The sequence below is a fragment of the Myotis yumanensis genome, unplaced genomic scaffold (assembly GCF_028538775.1).
Source record: "Myotis yumanensis isolate MYYU_CA2020_CCGP unplaced genomic scaffold, mMyoYum1.0.hap1 SCAF_1, whole genome shotgun sequence".
Lineage (NCBI taxonomy): Eukaryota > Metazoa > Chordata > Mammalia > Chiroptera > Vespertilionidae > Myotis > Myotis yumanensis.
In genome coordinates this window covers 36,666,617-36,681,820 of record NW_027223752.1, presented here as the reverse complement: position 1 = coordinate 36,681,820, position 15,204 = coordinate 36,666,617, and the positions used below count along the sequence as shown (strand labels likewise).

At 38.2% G+C, this 15,204-nt stretch overlaps 1 protein-coding gene across 6 annotated transcripts in view; it reads left to right on the top strand.

Moving 5' to 3' along the window:
- The window catches only part of FUT8 (fucosyltransferase 8), a 226,598-nt gene that overhangs the window by 35,619 nt on the left and 175,775 nt on the right, over positions 1-15,204 (top strand). For 5 of the 6 annotated variants that reach the window (XM_070418252.1, XM_070418213.1, XM_070418232.1 and 2 more), the window contains exon 2: positions 1,603-1,683. The exons of the other annotated variant lie outside the window; for it this stretch is intronic. The gene's annotated coding sequence lies outside the window, so the exon portion shown is untranslated. The remainder of the gene's footprint in view (positions 1-1,602; positions 1,684-15,204) is intronic. 6 annotated transcript variants of the gene reach the window in all.

The window sequence follows — 15,204 nt, the reverse complement described above, 5'->3', positions numbered from 1 at the left end:
GGCTGCGCCTAGGTATTGGGCCTGCCCTCTGCCACCCGGAAGCAGGTCTAAGCCAGCAGGTCGTTATCTCCCGAGGGGTCCCAGACTGCGAGAGGGCACAGGCCGGGCTGGGGGACCCCCCTCCCCCGAGTGCACAAATTTTTGTGCACCGGGCCTCTAGTGAATAAAATAATGTGCTATTTATTTTTCAAATTATTTTATATAGTAATGTTTGCTTTGGCAGGAAGTCTTACTTTATGGGGTTGTTGCTTAAATTTTTATTTCCTATTATGAAATAATAAACATTTTAGAAAAATACGTTTTTATTGATTTTAGAGAGAGTGAGAGGAAGGAAGAGGGAGAGAGGGAAACATCGATGACATCCATTGGCTGCCTCGTACATGCCCCCTACTTGTGATTGAGCTCACAACCCAGGATATGCTCTGACCCTGGAATTGAATCTGCCACCTCACGGTGCAGGAGACAAAGCTCAGCCAACCGAGCCACACCAGCCAGGGCAAAATAGAAAAGTTTTAAATTGTATACTTCTGAAATTCAAATATAGCTTATCAATGGCCAATACTGAGCTACAAGGTTATTTCAAATGAAAGTGAAGTAGAAACCTTAAAATGTAAATTAATTTGATAACTCTTCTTTTATGATGGTATAAATGTAATAATTTAACTAGTGTAATATGTTTATAGTCCATTTTCAGGTTAACAAGCTAAGCACAATTAAAAAATAATATTCCTGGCCTTGAACACTGAAAATGGTTTGTGAGAAAAATTTATCTTAGTTACAAATGCTTCAGTTTAATAATAGTATTTGGCTAGGCCATAATAAATATGAGAGGCCTAGATAAAATTTCTTGATGGGTATTATACTTAGACTATGGAGAGGTAGCAAGACAAAAAATAGGAGATAGGTCCACTAATCAAGTGAGATTATACATATATAATGTAGCAAAATATTCCAGCAAGGATTAATGGAGTACACAGAATGATTATATCAGCTCAGGAAGGAAGGGAGGGGCTGGATTTTGAGAAAGTTGACTGATGTGCATTGATTGACAAAGAGGATAAGGGAGAAAAAGTCTCTGTTCTAAAAAGAAGGAATGGTGTGTTACAGGGTGACAGCTGAGAATGATAAAGTTGTTCTGTGGAAAGCAAGCAAATTAAATTGACTTGAATGGAAGTTTGTGTAGAAGATAGTCAGAAATTAGGGTGCACAGCTAATCTGAGTGTGGGGATGTAGAAAAATTTTAACATTAATTTGAAAGGAGAGACCTTTCAGATTGCTCTATATTTTAAAAAGTAGACAAAATGAAAGAATTTCATGTTCACAAAGCAAGTTTTATAGGTGTCGACTTATTTTAAAGTGAACTATGAAACAGATTAAGATACTGAATGTTACTGCATTTAACTGTAATTTGCAAAATGAAAGTCCATTCATTCCTTATTGAGATATGAAAAGCACTGCTTGCAAAAAAATTGAATGTATAAACATTTTACATGTCATGATTGGCTACATAAGGAAAGAAAAAAGAGAGATTAAAAAAAACTATATATAATAAGGCTAACATTTGAGTAGGGCTGAATTTTGTCTATTTTTCTTTTATTCTAGATCACAGCTTTTGCTAAGAGAGCTCTCTTGACACAAGACAACATGCTCTGTTGCCCTTATTGATTAATTGAACAAATTCAGGTTAGTACATTTTATGCACAGCACTTTCCTATGCCATGTATATGTTAATATTTTGAGAAATGAATAATTTTGTGTTTGAAGCTACATATGTATGTACCATTGAAGTAGAAAGGCCAAGTGGATCGAAACCCTATTGAATTGTGTATTAGTTAACATTTTCTGACTACCTACTATGTGAGATGTGCGGTGCATATAATGAAAAACGTTTTACTTACTAAGTAATAGTTTTGTACTTTAAAGTAAGGGGCTGGATGAAACAAGTTGTGGGTGAATATGGTACATTGTACTTTTGGTGTTGTGTGGTGTATTTGGTGCTGAAAATAACTCATCTTAAAAAATAAAAAAAATACTTTTTGATGTTTAGAGAGGGAGGAAGGGAGAGTGAAAGAGAGAGAAAAACATCAATCGGCTGCCTCTCATACACATCCCCAGCAGGGATGGAACCCACAACCTGGGTATGTGCCCGGATTGGGAATCGAACCAGCGACCTTTCAGGGCACGGGATGATGCTCAACCAACTGAGCCACACTGGCCAGGGCTCATCTTAAAATTTTTGACAGTAGCTGACTTTTAAAGGTTTCATTCCTGTATAGATTTCAGTCATACATTAAAATTTTTATTTATTTGTATTTAGTGTTCAGTATGAGTTTTGACAAATGTATAATCATCACCATAATCTTCTAAATTCACTTATGTCCATCTCAATCCCCAGCAACCACTGATGTGTTATTTTTTGTTCCTATACTTTATCTTTTCCAATATGTCATTTAAATGGAATCATTTAGTATGTAGCTTTTAAAATATGGCTTCTTTCACTTAGCATAATGAATTTGGATTCATCCATGTTGTGCATACTAGTAATTCTTTATTTTATTTTATTACTGGGTAGTTTCTATGTGGCTATACTACAGCTAGCTTTTCCATTCACCAGCTGATGGACATTTGGGGGAGTTTCTAGTTTTTGGTGATTATTGCAACTATACTTTTTTTATTGTAATAAAATATGCATAACATATAAAATTTACTATCTAACTTTCTGATTTCCCATATGAAGAATGAACATAAGAATATTTATCCAAGGGTTGTAATGAGGATTAAAAAGAATAAATTATATAAAAGGATGAAGCAGTAGAGGTAGGCTGTTAATAAATGTTTATCTTTGTCTTTATGCTTTTTTTAAATGACCACTGGAGACTTCACTTTTCTATTGCCTATTTCCCTAGTGAGCCTATATGGAAACAGAACTAGTGCCCAGTATTACCTTGGAGCCCATCAAGAAGCAAATTACTGCTGTGCTAACCTCTTAGAACTTTTCACAGTTTGAAAGAAAGTTAACCAGGGCACTGTCAGCATAAGACTATAATAGAAAATTCTGGGCATGAAAGGCTCTGGAGGAGAGTTCTAACTTGGGGAAGGCAGAATTTTTTTATAGGGCTTTAGCAGGAGAGATTAGGCATAGTTCAACTAGTTTGGGGAGTAGTTTGTCAATGATGGCTGTTAGAGAATTGATTTTGTAGATTAGCAGCTGTTGTACAATTTGGATTTTATCAAGTAGGTTGGGGAAAAGCAGCTGTGGGGAGCAAGAACATGAGAAAGCCAGTGTAAAAATTCTCAAGTTTTTAGTGTCTTCACAGTAGATTTTTGTATCATTGGCTCTTGCAGCCTTCTCCCAATCACCTCCTCCCTACTCACCCCTCCCTAGTAGAAAGACCCCTTAATTTTGGTCATGATTTTAGACTGCTTCTGGCTCTTAATCTCAGAAGGCAACATCTTTATAAAACTTCAAAGAACAAGGAATTAAGTATTTTGTAGCACTGGAAAGTTCTCTTAGTTTTTGCTCCCTGCTTTCTTTTCACTGTTTTGGATCCTGTTGTGTAGGTACTTTGCAGTAGGGGAAATAGTAATGCAAGATAATGAAAAGCTTCAAAGTAGACATATGGCTGGAAGGGAGATTTGAATAGGATTTTGCAGCAGCTATTTTAGTTGATGATGTATCTTCAACTTAATTGCAATTGACTTTTTAAATTCTGCCTTATCCTTTTGTGATGATTCATGTAGAAATCACATGAGATCATTTTTGATAGCTGATTTGCAAACTTTGGTATGTGCAGCCAACCTTCCAAAGCCTTCCTGTGCTTTTTCAGGGAGCTCAGCTTGTGGCTGAATGGATAGTTATTCTCTTGTATTTTTTATTTATTTTATTTATTTATTTATTTATTTTTCCAATACAAAAAATGTTTATTTTTTAAATAAAAGTGCACAAAATGAGTGAAATGCCAACATCTATCATTGTTGTTCCACAATCCTATTGTTAGAGAAAATTGCCAAAACTCATAGCACATTAGGCAGAACATATGATAAGATGTTTTAACAAAGATACAGACTCAACAAACAAACTTCTGAGAAAAGGCTCACCATAAATTCCTAGAAAAAATACAATCAAATAGTGAAGCAGCACAACAAATGTCTCAAAAAAAAAGTTTAAATAAGTTTTAATTGACCGAACAAATTATTCTCTAGGATGTGGAGAATGTGAATCTCTAACACACTGCTGAAAAATGTAAAAAACTACAATCAGTTAAAGTTTATTTTCTATTTTTATTTTTATTTATTTATTTATTTATTAATTAAATCTTTATTGTTCAGATTACATTTGTTCCTCTTTTTTCCCCCCCCCCGTAACTCCCCTCCTCCCAGTTCCCGCCCCACCCTCCGCCCTCACTCGTCTCTTCCTGCATCTCCCATTCCCCTTTCCCCCCCAAGAATAGTCTGTCCATTCCCTTTCTATGTCCCTGATTCATTATAATCACCAGTTCATTCTGTACATCAGATTATTTATTCACTTGATTCTTAGATTCACTTGTTGATAGATGCATGTTTGTTGTTCACAATTTGTATCTTTACCTTTTTCTTCTTCCTCTTCTTAAAGGATACCTTTCAGCATTTCGTATAATACTGGTTTAGTGGTGATGAACTCCTTTAGCTTTTCCTTATCTGTGAAGCTCTTTATCTGACCTTCAATTCTGAATGATAGCTTTGCTGGATAAAGTAATCTTGGTTGTAGGTTCTTGGTATTCATCACTTTGAATATTTCTTGCCATTCCCTTCTGGCCTGCAAAGTTTCTGTTGAGAAATCAGCTGACAGTCGTATGGGTATTCCCTTGTAGGTAATTGAGTCTCTTTCTCTTGCTGCTTTTAAGATTCTCTCTTTGTCTTTTGCTCTTGGCATTTTAATTATGTGTCTTGGTGTGGTCCTCTTTGGATTCCTTTTGTTTGGGATTCTCTGCGCTTCTTGGACCTGTAAGTCCATTTCTTTCACCAGGTGGGGGAAGTTTTCTGCCATTATTTCTTCAAATAGGTTTTCAATATCTTGCTGTCTCTCATCTTCTGGCACCCCAATAATTCTGACATTAGTGCTCTTGAAGCTGTCCCAGAGGCTCCTTACACTATCTTCGTATTTTCGGATTCTTTTTTCATTTTGCTTTTCCGGTTGGGTGTTTTTTGCTTCTTCGAATTTTAAATCTTTGGCTTGATTCTTGCGCTCCTCTGGTCTGCTATTGGGTATAATATTCTTTATTTCAGTCCGTGTATGCTTAATTTCTAGTTTCTTTATCGTAGCATCGAGGGTCTCAGTTTTCGTGAGGCTCTCCACAAGTTTATTGCAAGCCCTCAAAATTGCGTTTTTTAGCTCCATATCCTCCATTTCTGTCATGTTTTTTTGTCTCCGCATTTTTTATGCTTTCTTGGTGCACCCCCTTGTGGTCTTTGTGCGCAGTCTTGTTCTAGTTAAGCCTTGATTTTTTTAGTTAATACTAGAGGGATTTGACCACCAGGCCGACTGGTTGTGAGAATCAGCTGTGTGGAAAACTTCTGTGTGGGAGGTGCTAATCTAGCCTTTGCCTGAGGCGATCCGGCAAATGGCTCTGGGCAGGGCTTGGGCGGGGCGGGATCAACAGGGCGGGTGGAGGGAGCAGTTATGGCTGCTCTCAGTCCGTCCCCAGAGGCTCTGCTTCTCAGAACCCCAGCAGCCGCTGCAAACCTCAGAGAGAAAGCTGCCCTCAGGTTCCAACTGATGCCAGACAATCCCTCTTCTCTCATCTGAGTCTGAGTCCCTAGAGACTCACCCGGATCTGGAGCCCAGAGTCTGAGACTCACTCCCGACCGAAAACGACAACCACGCCCTCAGCCACCAGCCCGCTTTGCGCGCTCACCTCGGTACCTTTGTATTTTCCACACTGCGCCGCCTCTGAGCCTCGGTTTGCTGTTCTCTTTCCTTCTAGTTGAAGAGTCTCTCCTCAGCCAGCTTTCCTGTGGTTCTGGGTGATGTCTGTTCCGTCTTTTAGTTGTATTTTTGAAGTGGTTGTTTGCGGCAGCAGTCTCTGGTGTTTACCTATGCCGCCATCTTGGTTCTCCCTCTTGTATTTTTTAAATGCATTACTGGTTTCTAGTACCTGAAATTAAATGGTCCTGCCCTGGCCAGTGTGGCTCAGTTGGTTGGGCATTGTCCTGTGTATCAAAGGATTGCTGGTTCAATTCCTGATCAGGGCACATGCCCGGGTTGCAAGCTCAATCACTGGTAGGGTGCATGCAGGAGGCAGCCTATGGATGTTTCCCTCTCACTTTTTTTTTTTTAAATTCTTTATTAGTTAAGGTATTACAAATGTGTCCTCATCCCCCCCATTAACCCCCATCCTCCCCCGACGCCCCACTCATGCTCTCATCCCCCTGTTGTCTATGTCCATTGGTTTGGCTTATATGCATGCATACAAGTCCTTTGGTTGATTTCTTACCCTTACCCCCTCCCTCCCCTACTTTCCTTCTGGGGATTGATAGTCTGATCGCTGTTTCTCTGTCTTTGGATCTGTCCCTGTTCATCAGTCTATGTTGTTCTCTATAATCCACAAATGAGTGAGATCATGTGGTATTTATCTTTCTCTGACTGACTTATTTCACTTAGCATAATGCTCTCCAGTTCCATCCATGCTGTTGCAAAAGGCGAGAGTTCCTTCTTTTTTACCGCAGCATAGTATTCCATTGTGTAGATGTACCACAGTTTTTTAATCCACTCATCTGCTGTTTGGCACTTAGGCTGTTTCCAAATCATAGCTATGGTGAATTGTGCTGCTATGAACATAGGGGTGCATATATCCTTTCTGATTGGTGTTTCTGGTTTCTTGGGATATATTCCTAGAAGTGGGATCACTGGGTCAAATGGGAATTCCATTTCTAGTTTTTTGAGAAAGCTCCATACTGTTCTCCACAGTGGCTGCACCAGTCTGCATTCCCATCAGCAGTGCAGAAGGGTTCCTTTTTCTCCACATCCTCTCCAGCACTTGTTGTTTGTTGATTTGTTGATGATAGCCATTCTGACAGGTGTGAGATGATACTGCATTGTTGTTTTGATTTGCATCTCTCGTATAATTAGTGACTTTGAGCATGTTTTCATATGTCTTTTGGCCTTCTGTATGTCCTCTTTTGAAAAGTGTCTATTTAGGTCCGTTGCCCATTTTTTGATTGGATTGTTTATCTTCCTTTTGTTAAGTTGCATGAGTTCCCTGTAAATTTTGGAGATTAAACCCTTATCGGTGATATCATTGGCAAATATGTTCTCCCATGCAGTGGGCCTTCTTGTTGTTTTGCTGATGGTTTCCTTTGCTGTGCAAAAGCTTTTTATTTTGATGTAGTTCCATTTGTTTATTTTCTCTTTAGTTTCCATTGCCCTAGGAGCAGTATCAGAGAAGAAATTCCTTCGGCCTATGTTTGCGATTTCGCTGCCTGTGGATTCCTCTAGTATTTTTATGGTTTCCTGTCTTACGTTTAAGTCTGTTATCCATTTTGAGTTTATTTTTGGGTATGGTGTGAGTTGGTCTAGTTTCATCTTTTTGCATGTATCTGTCCAATTTTCCCAACACCATTTATTGAAGAGTCCCTCTCACTTTGATGTCTTTTTCTCTCTCTCTCTCTCCCTCTCCCTTTCTCTCTCTTTAAATGGTCCTCTTTCATATGTAAATCTTATTATCTGCTAGTTTACCTCTTGCTTTGTGCTGGCTCCCTGTATTCCTCTTGTAATGCTTGCTTAGTTTTTAATTTAAATACAGTTAGGTAACATCCATGGAAAACATTGACCTACGCAGACATTAGGGAAATATGCATATTTGGCCACCATATTTATGATTATTGGGGCATTTCTTTGCAACTTTTCAGAATATAGAAAAAGAAGTGAGTTTCTTATTTTTTTCCAATCAAGCTCACCAATAGAATTTGTTGTTTTTCAAACTAGCTTGAATAGAAACAGCATATATGAAGAATAATATATCTGCTATTTTTACATGTGTATACTTATCATAGCTATGGAAAATATATTTGATTCACTTTGAGGCTCTCAAGGTAAATGGGTCATGTAATCAATATTTTAGTATTGTCATGTATAATTAAATACTTTTCTATAAATTATGAGACAGTTATTTATGTTTCTTTGTTCTGCAAAGTATCACAAAATTTCAATAATATGGCTTCCTCTTTGTGATTTAGAGAAGGTTAGGGAAAAAATTTATTTATGACTAAATGGTAAGTCACTGGCGAGAATCTATTCTTTGTAATATATTACTTTGCTCCTTAAACCTCATTCAGCTCCACTTGTTTCATTTGCTTATATGAAGCAAATGTTACTATCCTAGCTTTATTTGATTTAATGGGAAATATCTTTTTAAGTTCTATATCTTTAAATCTTGGGAACCCTGAAAGGCTTCTTTATCCTTTTTTTAATTTCTTCTCAAGAAAATAGTGTCTTCATTTACTCTTGAAAAAACTTTTTAAATTCGAGAAAGAGAGAGAGAGAGAGAGACAGATAGACAGACAGACATTGATTTGTTTTCCACTTAGTTATGGATTCATTGGTTGATTCTTATATGTGCCCCAACTGGGGATTGAACCCACAACCTTGGTGTATTGGGTTGATGCTCTAATCAACTGAGCTACAGCCAGGGCTATCTTGATGTTTTTGTAGAAATTCCTGCTACCCAAAGATAGAAATAAAACATGCAATGTAAAATAGCTGTTTAGGACATTTTTTAAATTAACAAATCATTTATTTTAAAAGTTCAATAGATATGTGATTTTTTTTCACTTTCTCAGCTTTATAGAGGTACTAGAGGCCTGGTGCATGACATTTGTGCACTTGGGGGGGGGGGCGGTGATCCCTCAGTCTGGCCTGTGCCCTTTCACAGTCCGAGAGCCCTTGGGGGATGTCTGACTGACAGCTTAGGCCTGCTCCCTGTGGGGAGTGGGTCTAAGCCACAGTTGGACATCCTTAGCACTTCTGTGGAGGTGGGCCGCTGCGCTTGCCAGCCGTCAGCCCAGCTTGTGGCTGAGCGGCGCTCCCCCTGTGGGAGCGCACTGACCACCAGGGGGCAGCTCCTGTGTTGAGCGTCTGCCCCCTGGTGGTCAGTGTGTGTCATAGCGACCGGTAGTTACACTGTTCGGTTGATTTGCATATTACTCTTTTATTATCCTGTATAATAAAGAGCTAATATGCAAATGGTTGTCATGCCCTCATGCTCTCATACCCTTGTGTCCTCATGCCAGAACTGCTCAATCACTCAACACTGGGGAGACAGGAATGGGGACCAGCCAGGCACAAATGAGCTCGTGAGAGAGGAATGGGGACCAGCCAGGCTGCGGTCTGGGAGAGGGACAAGCCGCCCACCCTGTGGTCCCTGGCGCTAGTGGCTGCGCCTGTGCCTGCAGCCCGGGAGAGGGACAAACCACTCACCCTGCAGTCCTGGGTGTCTGTGGCTGCGGCCCTGGGCGAAGCTGCCCGCCCATGGTCCCCTGCGGCTGCGACCAGCCTGGGCGAGGCTGGCCCGGGTCCTGGGTGTCTGCGGCCGGCCAGAGGGAGGGAATCCTGGGTCCTGGGTGTGGGGCGAGGCAGAGGCGGTTAGGGGCGATCAGGCCAGCAGGGGAGCAGTAAGGGGCAATCAGGCCGGTAGGGTAGCAGTTAAGGGCGATCAGGCAGGCAGGTAGAGGGGTTGGGGTGATCAGGCAGGCAGGCAGGTGAGCAGTTAGGAGTCAGCAGTCCTGGATTGCAAGAGGCAGTCGGACATCCCCTGAGGGATCCTGGATTAGAGAGGGTGCAGGCCGGGCTGAGGCCCCCTGGTGAATTTCATGCACCGGTCCTCTAGTATATAATAATTGACACATTAAATTGTAAGATATTAAAAGTATATGTACATCATAGTGACTTTATATACATACTAGAGGCCTAGTACATGGATTCGTGCACCGGTGGAGTCCCTCGGACTGACCTGTGGGGATCGGGCCAAAACCGGCTCTCTGACATCCCCTGAGGGTTCCTGGATTGCGAGAGGGTGCAGGCCAGGCCAAGGGACCCTACCGTTGCACGATTGGGGCCGGGGTGGGACCACAGGAGGGCTCCAGGGTATGTCTGGCCCGTCTCTCCCAGTCCCGATCAGCTGGACCCTAGCAGCAAGCTAACCTACCGATCGGAGCGTCTGCCCCCTGGTGGTCAGTGCACGTCAGAGTGACTGGTTGAATGGTTGAACAAATGGTTGGACACATAGCATATTAGGCTTTTATTATATAGGATACATTGTGCAAGGTTTCCTACCATCTAATTAATTAACATATCCATCACCTTACCTATTTATCTTTTCTTTTGTGAGAACATTTTAGTTCTTTCTTAGCAAATTTTAAATATTTAATGTAGTATCAACTATAGTAATCATGTTTTATATTAGAGCCTCAGATTTTATTTATCTTAAGAGAAAGTTTGTATCATTTTACCAACCTTTTCTTATTTCCTCCACTGCACAGTCCCTGGCAACCACTTTTCTATCTTTTTGTTTCTATAAATTTGACTTAAAAATTTTTTTTTTCAGATTGTACATATAGGTGATAACATGTAGTTTTTGTCTTTTTCGGTCTGTCTTATTTCATTTAGTATAATTCCCTGAAGGTCCATCCATGTTGTTGCAAAATAATATTGAATGTTAACTGTAATAGAAAAATAATGTACAATAAAAATATTTTCTCCTATTCTGTAGATTTTACTTTTGGTAAACCCTAAAATCACTGTCAAGACAAGGAGCTTACCTCCTATGTTGTCTTCTAGGGGTTTTATGGTTTTTTGTTTTATGTGCAAATCTTTAATCCATTTTGAGTTGATTTTTGTCTGTCAGACAATGGGGTCCAGTTTCATTTTTTTGCCTGTGGCTGTCCAATTTTCTCAGCATCACTTATTAAAGAGACCATCCTTTCCCTTTGTATATTCTTAGCTCCTGTGATGTAAATTAATTGACTGTATATGCATAGGTTTATTTCTGAGCTCTCTATTCTGTTCCATTGATCTGTATGTGTGTTTTTATGTCAGTATCACAGTTTGAAATCAGGAAGTGAGATGTCTCTAGCTTTGGGCTATTTTGGGTCTTTTGTGGTTCCATACAACCTTTATAGGATTTTTTTCCTACTTTTTTGAAAAATGTCAGTAGAATTTTGAGAGGGTTTGTATTGACTCTGTAGATGGCTTTGGGTAGTATGGACATTTAAACAATATTTGTCCAATTTGTGAGCATGGATTTATTTGTGCTTTCCATTTATTCGTGTCTTTATTTTCTTTCATCAGTCTCTTATAGTTTTCAGTGTACAGATCTTTCACTTCCTTTGTTAAATTTACTCATAGGTATTTATTAGTTGCCAATTTTTCTGATATTTTGTTGTTAGTGTATGTAAACAACTGATTTTTATATATTGATTTTGAATCATGCCACTTTAGTGAATTTGTTGATTAGTTCTAAGTTTTTTGGTGGAGTCTTTAGGATTTTGTGTATATAATATTATGTCATCTGCAAATAGTGACAGTTTTGCTTCTTTTTCTGATTTGAATACCTTTATTTCTTTTTAAAGCATAATTCCTCTAGCTAGAACTTCCAGTGCTGTGTTGAATAAAAGTGGTGAGAGTGGGCATCCTTATCTTGTTCCTGATCTTAGAGAAAAAGCATTTAGCTTTTCCCTGTTGAGTATGATGTTAGCTGTGAACTTGTCATATATGGCCTTTAGTATGTTGAGTTACATTCCCTTTATAACCACTTTGTTGAGAGGTAGTTTTTTTGCTGTTGTTATCATGAATGTATGTTGAATTTTGTCAAATGGTTTCTGTATCTGTTGAGATGATATATGATTTTTATCTTTCATTTTGTGTGTGTTGTATTATATAAATTTATAAATCTTTTTCCTTGGAATAAGTTCACTTAATCATGGTATGTGAGCCTTTTAATGTATTGTTGAATTCAGTTTACTAATATATGGTTGAGGATTTTTGCATCTATGTTTGTCAACAATATTGGTCTGTAGTTTTCTTACAGTGTCCTCATTTGGTTTTAGTATCAGGTTATGCTGACCTTGTAAAATGAATTTGGAAGTGTTCCAGTCTCTTACGTTTTTTGGGAGAGTTTGAGAAGGATTGGTGTTAGGTCTATAAATATTTGGTAGAATTCACCAGTGAAGCCATCTGGTCCTAGAAATTTCTTTGTTGGGAGGTTTCTGATTACTGATTTAATCTCCTTACTAGTAATCAGTCTTTTCAGATTTTCTGTTTTTCATGATTTAGTCTTGGTAGATTATATGTTTCTAGGAATTTGTCCCATTTCTTCTAGGTTGTTCAACTTTTTGGTGTATAATGTTCATTGTAGTCTCTTAAGATCCTTTGCATTTGTATAGTATCAGTTATAGTGTCTTTTTTATAATTTTGTTTGAGTCATCTATTTTTCTTGGTAAGTCTAGCTAAAAGTTTGTCTATTTTGTTTATCTTCTCAATAAATCAGCTTTTAATTTCATTTAGCTTTTCTCTTGTCTTTTTAGTTTTTATTTCATTTATTTCCACTCTTATATTGGGGATTATCATTGTTATTTTTTGTTCGACTAACTTTGGGCTTCTTTTGTTCTTTTTAAATTTCCTTTAGGTGTAAAGTTAGGTTATTTATTGGAGCTCTGTCTTTTTTTCTTACTGTGGGTGTTTATTTCTGTGAACTTCCCTTTAGAACTGTTTTTGCTGCATCTCATAAGTTTTGGTAATGTTGTATGTCCATTTTCATTTGTCTAAAGCCCTTTTTTGATTATTCTTTTAGTTTCTTCTTTTACCCTTGGTTGTTCAGAAGCATGTTCTTAAATCTCCACATATTTGTGAATTTTCCGGTTTTCTCCTTATAATTAATTTCTAGTTTTATACCACTGTGGTCAGAAAAGATGCTTGAAAAGATTTTAACTTTTTAAAAAAATTCTTTATTGTTTAAAGTATTACATATAGTAATGTTTAAAGTATTACATATAGTAATACTTTATATGTCTCCTTTTTACCCCATTGACCTCTCCCCAGCAACCCCCACCCCTCCTACACATGCCCTTACCCTTTTAGTGTCAGTGTTCATTTGGTTATGCTTATATGCATGCATATAAGTCCTTTGGTTGATCCCTAACCCTCCCCCTCCTCCCCTGCCTTCCCTCTGAAGTTTGACGGTCTGTTTGATGCTTCTCTGTCTCTGGATCTATTTTTGTTCATCAGTTTATGTTGTTTATTTATATTCCACAAATGAGTGCGATCATGTGATATTTATCTTTCTCCAACTGGCTTATTTCGCGTAGCATAGTGCTCTCCATGTCCATCCATGCTGTTAGGAATGGTAAGAGTTCTTTTTTTTTTTTTAGCAGCATAGTATTCCATTGTGTATATGTACCATTGTTTTTTAATCCACTCATCTGCTGATGGGTACTTAGACTATTTCCAAATCTTAGCTATTGTAAATTGTGCTGCTGTGAACATAGGGGTGCATATGTCCTTTCTGATTGGGTGTTTCTGATTTCTTGGGATATATTCCTAGAAATGGGATTACTGGGTCAAACGGGAGTTCCATTTTTAATTTTTTGAGGAAACTCTATACTGTTTTCTTTAGTGGCTGCACCAGTCTGCATTCCCACCAGCAGTGGATGAGGGTTCCTTTTTTCCACATCCTTGCCAGCACTTGTCCTTTGTCAATTTGTTGATGATAGCCATTGTGATAGGTGTGAGATGGTACCTCATTGTCATTTTGATTTGTATCTCTCAGATGATTAGTGACTTTGAGCATGTTTTCATATGTCTCTTGGCCTTCTGTATGTCTACTTTCAAAAAGTATCTATTTAAGTCCTTTGCCCATTTTATGATTGGATTGTTTATCTTCCTTTTATTAAGATGTATGAGTTCCCTATAAATTTTGGAGATTAGGCCCTTATTGGATATAACATTGGCAAATATGTTCTCCCATGCAGTGGGCTTTCTTGTTGTTTTGTTGATGGTTTCTTTTGCTGTGCAGAAGCTTTTTATTTTGATATAGTCCCAATTTATTTATTTCCTCCTTAGTTTCCATTGTTCGAGGAGCTGTATCAGTAAAGATATTGCTACAACATATCTGATATTTTGCTGCCTATGGATTCTTTTAAGATTTTTATGGTTCCCTGTCTTATGTTTAAGTCCTTTATCCATTTTGAGTTTATTTCTGTATATGGTGTAAGTTGATGGTCTAGTTTCAGTTTTTTGCATGTATCTGTCCAATTTTCCCAACATTATTTATTGAAGAGACTGTCTTGACTCCATTGTATGCTCTTGTCTCCTTTGTCAAATATTAATTGAGCATAATGGCTTGAGTCTATTTCTGGGTTTTCTGTTCTGTTCCATTGGTCTATATGTCTGTTCTTGTGCCAGTACCAGGTAGTTTTGGGAACGGTGGCTTTGTAATATAGCTTGATATCTGGTATTGTGATCCCGCCAACGTTGTTCTTCTTTCTCGAGGTTGCTGTGGCTAATCGGGGTCTTTTTTTTTATTCCATATGAATTTTTGGAGAGTTTTTTCTAGGTCTGTGAAACATGCTATTGGTATTTTAATGGGAATTGCATTAAATCTATAGATTGCTCTCGGTAGTATGGACATTTTAATGATGTTGATTCTACCAATCTATGAACACAGTATATTATTCCATTTGTTTTTGTTTTCCTCTGTCTCTTTTTTCAATGTCCTATAGTTTTCTGAGTACCAGTCTTTTATCTCCTTAGTTAAGTTTATCCCTAGATATCTTAAATTTTTTTGGTGCAATGGTAAATGAAATTTTTGTTTTTGTTTCTCTTTCTGTGAGTAACAATAACCTTTAACATAAATGGACTAAATGCTCCAATTAAAGATGCAGAATGGCTGAATGGATAAGAAAATATGACCCATATATATGCTGTCTACAAGAGACCCACCTCAGAACAAGGCACTCACACAGACTGAAAGTGAAGGGATGAAAAAATATCTTTCAGGCAAATGAAAATGAATAAAAAAAAAAAAGCTGGGGTAGCAATACCTATATCTGACAAAATAGACTTCAATGTGAAGGCCATAACAAGAGATAAGGAAGGCCACTTCATAATGCTAAAGGGATCTATACAACAAGAGGATATAACTCTGGTAAACATATATGCATCCAATGCAGAAG